The following is a 5,230-nucleotide window of genomic DNA, read 5'->3' as shown; positions in this document are numbered from 1 at the left end:
TTGCTTAGCCTTACTTAGTGTTAGCATTAGCATTGCAGTTTAACGTAAAAAATAAGATACAAGAATTTGAAACAGATAAAGTGTAAAAAGCTGAACAAATATAAGTTAATAAAGATGAAAATAACAAGTTATTAATTAAAATAACTTCAACCAATTAAACTTTTTTTTTAAAGTAGACTAATAAGCAACAGAAATGACAAAGAATGAAGGAAAGATGAACGTATAAAATAATCCATTAATAATAACTGAATAAAGTCTAAAATGTCACAGATGAATAAAGCTAGAAAATAAATACAGATGTTAAAATATTAAATACTCAAATAAAATGTACTTCAAATAAACAATAACTGATACATGAGTAACATGATAAAAATATATAGAAGATAAAGATAATACATAAATACTAACATATAATAGTATTAGATAAATAATGGGTTATTTTATAATTATGACTGAATAAATAAAAATTTATGTTTAATTTTATCTTTAAGTTTTAGACTTTCACTGCAGCTCCAGGCTCATTTTAGTTGCTGCTGCTGTTTTTATCCATGTTGACATCAGAAATGTGACCCCCGGATCGGCTGACCCAGGATCAGATGACCCGGGGTCCGCTGACCCCCGGGATCCGCTGACCTTCAGGTTCAGGTGACCGTCAGACATTCATCTCATCATCAGTTCCCCCTCAGAGCCACAGAAACCTGCTAACAAGCCGATAATTGATAGCAGGGTGATAATGGAAACAGTCATCCCAGTGGAACTGGAACCAGCATCAAACTAATTGCTCCCACGACCAGTTTGATGTTTTACTGAAACAAACAAGTTTCCCTTTAAAGGTTTTCATTTTGGCTGCACAGTGGCGCAGTTGGTAGAGCTGTTGCCTTGCAGCAAGAAGGTTCTGGGTTCGATTCCCGGCCTGGGGTCTTTCTGCATGGAGTCTCCATGTTCTCCCTGTGCATGGTGGGTTTTCTCCAGGTACTCCGGTTTCCTCCCACAGTCCAAAAACATGACTGTCAGGTTAATTGGCCTCTCCAAATTGTCCCTAGGTGTGAGTGTGTGCATGGTTGTGTGTCCTGTGTGTCTCTGTGTTGCCCTGTGACAGACTGGCGACTTGTCCAGGGTGACCCCCGCCTCTCGCCCGAAAYGTTGGCTGGAGATGGGCACCAGCACCCCTCCCGACCCCACTGAGGGAAAAAGGGTGCAAGAAAATGGATGGATGGAGGTTTTCATTTTCTAGTTGTTTGAACCAATCAGCTTCCATCAGAAAATAAACAGGAAGTGATCAGACTGTCTGTATGGCTGCTGCGCTTGGATGTTATGTAATCTGGAATCAATTCAATGTCATTTTTAATCCACATCTCTTCCATCTGTTTCGATTCATTTCGTTTTGTAACTCATGACGGATTTAACTGGAGGCAGAGAACAAAAGCTCTCAGCGATTGTTCAGCTTAAATAGGTCAGTGGTAAAAATAAACTGTGAGTCTGAAGTGAAGCAGCTGGAATCCACGGCTGGACGGAGCAAGGTCAGCCTGAGGTCAGAGCTGTGAATATGCAGCGGGCCGCCGTAAGCCGAGCCGCCCTGCCGCTCTGCTGCAAGCCGGCCAGGCGCTCCAGCTGATCACGCTGCCACGGCGTGGACCGGACGTGACGGAACAGGTGCATCGCATTACAGGATCCTGGCTGCAGCCGCATGGCGAGGTGTGAGGGCAGAGCCAGGAACCGCTGAGGTGCCGCCAAAATATCTAGAGGCAGCAGTTTATTACAGCAGAGGATGATCGCATCATGATTTATATCTGTTATTAGGTAACATGAAGCACAGCGGTGGGAAGTAACGAAGTACTTCGTTACTGTACTTAAGTAGATTTAATAATGGATACTTTCTACTTTTACTCCACTACATTTTACAGTAAGTATCTGTACTTTCTACTTCACTACATTTCTACAAACTCTCGCGTTACTCGTTACATCCAAGTCTCGTTGCGCTTTTTGTCCGTTAAAATGTGAAGTTCAGGGATTTAAGGTGGCGCCGTAAAATCCCAGCAATAACGTGACGTAGTGTCTGTTGTCACCCATCGGCTCCACCTTTACTCGCACGCGGAGCTCCAGACATGCGCAGTGGTTTCCTCTGAGCGGAGAAGGCTGTCTGTCTAATGTCAGTAATATAATAGCGCTGCATAAATTGATATGGCGACATGTAAAATCAGCAGCGCTTCGCTTTCACAGACGGTGGGACTTCGTCCAACTTTTAGCGTCACTTTAAAAGGAAAGCTTAAAGAAAGGTAAGATCTGTGGACGTGATGCTAGCTAAGCTAGCTGTACAGAGACATATGTTACATCTGCGATGAAAAAAAGTTTGTCACTCATGCGCTGAATTATTGTGTGTTGACTGAGGTGTCGCAAATATGGGACAACGCTGGKACCAAAGTGCAATATAGTGATATGACATTCAGGAACAATCTGATTCTTCTAGACAGATCTTTACTGATTACATTCTTTTCAGCTCTAAGTATTTAACATCTAGTTTTTTTATGGGAAGGTAAATCTTTCAGTTCAATTTGAGAAGCAATTTTGATAGGTAAAAGTTACTTTTTTTGTGTCACATAGCTGGTCTTGACTTGGTCTTGGGTTGGTGGTCTTGACTATAACTCTGCTACATGGCTCCTTGGTTCCATGTCCTCTCCCACCCACCTTCTTTCCATCCCCTTTCTGTTGGATTTCTTTCAAAATAAAAGCCACTAGTGGCAAAAAAGGGAAGTTCATGCTATGTTAGGACAGGAGACCAGATGTTTCCATCCCTGAAATTATGATGCATAGAATCACATATCTAAGTCTAAATATGTTATAGAGTAAACACAACATGCTTTATCTGTGGCATTGTTCATTAAAATGGCACATTTCTAATTTATTAATATTAAATACAATCGGTTCACTTAATGATATTTTATTAAGGATTAGGTAATGCATTCAGCAAGTACTTTTACTTTTAATACTTAAGTATTTTTAAATGCTAGTACTTTTTTACTTTTACTTAAGTACATTTTTTGAGTACTTTCTCCTCCACTGATGAAGCAGCAGAAGAGACGCAGGATGGAGGTGAAAGTTGTTGTTGAGGCTCATCAGTTGATTAGGAGATTCAGAGACCAGCAGCTGGACTGACTGAGCCAGAGATTATCAGCTCACGTAAAAACTAAATAAAAGATGTTTTCTCTGTTATCACATCAGGCAGAGAGAAAAAGATTACACCTTCAACATCTACCTTTAGACAGATATAATAGCTGTTAGCTGAACTGGGGATAGGGCTACGATGCGTTCAGGGCAGCCATGTTTGCCTGTTTTAATCCAACTCCGGGTCGTTTGGGGAGATGTGAACCAAAACACAAACTCTGGTCCTCCTACAAACCTCCTGGATGAACACCAAGTGGACCGAAGACTGCTCCAACAGCAGGAAGCGCACTATAACACAGGGCATTCTGGGTAATTAAGATCAAAACAAGTTTCTCATGATGTTCTATCAAAGACAAAACTGATCCTACAGCCGCTAAAATCTGATTTAGATTTTGTGAAGAAGGAAGTTGAGTTCAGTGTGAGGAGGGGAACGGGTCGGTCAAAGGGTTCGGCTGAAAGCAGCAGCTGGAGATGGAACAGATGTTCAACTTCGGTCCCAAATCGAACAGAGTCTACCGGATCATCAGGTGGAAAAACAGCCTAAAGCTCCTTGAAGAAGCAGGACGGGGAAAGATGTCATCAGGAACCATCAGAACCACAACAGAGAGACGGAGGTAGATGGAAGAATGCACCAGGAACAAACCTGCAGAGCTGCTGGTTTGTTCAGACTCATCCAGTTTCCACACCTGGTCCTCAAAGCTCACTGACCTGCATGTTTCAGATCTCCACCTGCTTCAACACCCCATTCAGACACCTGGAAGTCAGAAACACCTGCTCGTCAGCCATCATGTGAATCAGGGGGATGGCTGAAACCTTTAGGGCCGAAACACGCCGGACTAAAGGATCAGAAAGATGATTACTGGACGCCTGGAGGTCCACAGAGGGCCTGACCTGGACCTCATCTCAGGTTTCCACTGGAGAGCGTCCTGGAGCAAACGCTGCAAAGACAGGCCAGCTCAACATTATGGTCAGGGACCTGCTGGATCTCAGTCCAACTGGAAATCCTTTGTGGAAACAGGGAGAGATGACATGCTGGTTTTCAGACAGTAAAGATGTTGAAGCCGTCAGGAAATCCAGAGGAGACGCAACCGGGTCCTGACTGGTTTGGGTTTGTGATTCCATCCAGTCAACAAACGTTTCTCTGGAAACGGTCAGAAATCCCTCCTGGATGAGCTTCAGGGCGCCGGCTGCATCTTGACCCTCTGAATCGGTTCACATGTAGATCAAACCATGACACAAACTTCTAGAACTGCTTCAGATTCAGGTTTTCCTCTGCTGCTGATACCTTATCTCTCTTTCAGCCATCCACTCCCATTTTATCGCAGAATTTCGTCATGGCCACTCGGTTTCCTTATCGGTGCTTCAACTCGTTTATCTCCAGCTTTTCACCTGTTGCAAAGGGCAGAGCGAGTCAAAAAGGCGGTTTACCTGTTAATGTGGCGTCATTACAGCTCGGCAGGATGTCATGTTAAACTGGTGAGCTGATTCAAACCGGAACCAAGAGAAGAACGAACTGGTTCAGACCAGACGGTGGTCTTAAAGGGCCAGCGTCCTGCAGGTGTTACATGTGATGTTTGACTGACTGGACTTCAGATTGGAAACCTGAAGGGCTCGAACCCTGGAGGGCTGCAGTGGGTTTATGCGGTGCTGCTCAGGGCAAAAAGAAGAGTGACCCGGAGAGTGGTTCTGACCGTGTCGTCGTTCTGGGACATCAGAACCAAACTGGTGGAGAAGAAACGGGTCATGTGGCCAAATAATTCATAAAACTTGCTAGTATCCATTGGGATGATGGGAAATGAAGAATCTGTCATGAGAAATGAAAGCAGCCGTCTGAGTGGCTCACAGAAAACACACGGTACACCTGTGTGTGTGTGTGTGCGTGTGTGTGTGTGTGTGTGTGTGTGTGTGTGTGTGTGTGTGTGTGTGTATGTGTGTGTGCATGTGTGTGTGTGAGCCTTTGCCTGTAAAGTTTCATGTTGCTGCTAACTGAAGCCTGTAGAGCCTGAACTTGAGTTTCTAGGTTTTTTCTGGTAACTTGTCTTGGGTTTGGGCTGCACAGTGGCGCAGT

This window comes from Poecilia reticulata, linkage group LG15, assembly GCF_000633615.1.
Source record: "Poecilia reticulata strain Guanapo linkage group LG15, Guppy_female_1.0+MT, whole genome shotgun sequence".
Classification (NCBI taxonomy): Eukaryota; Metazoa; Chordata; class Actinopteri; order Cyprinodontiformes; family Poeciliidae; genus Poecilia; species Poecilia reticulata.
This window is presented reverse-complemented; position numbering follows the sequence as displayed.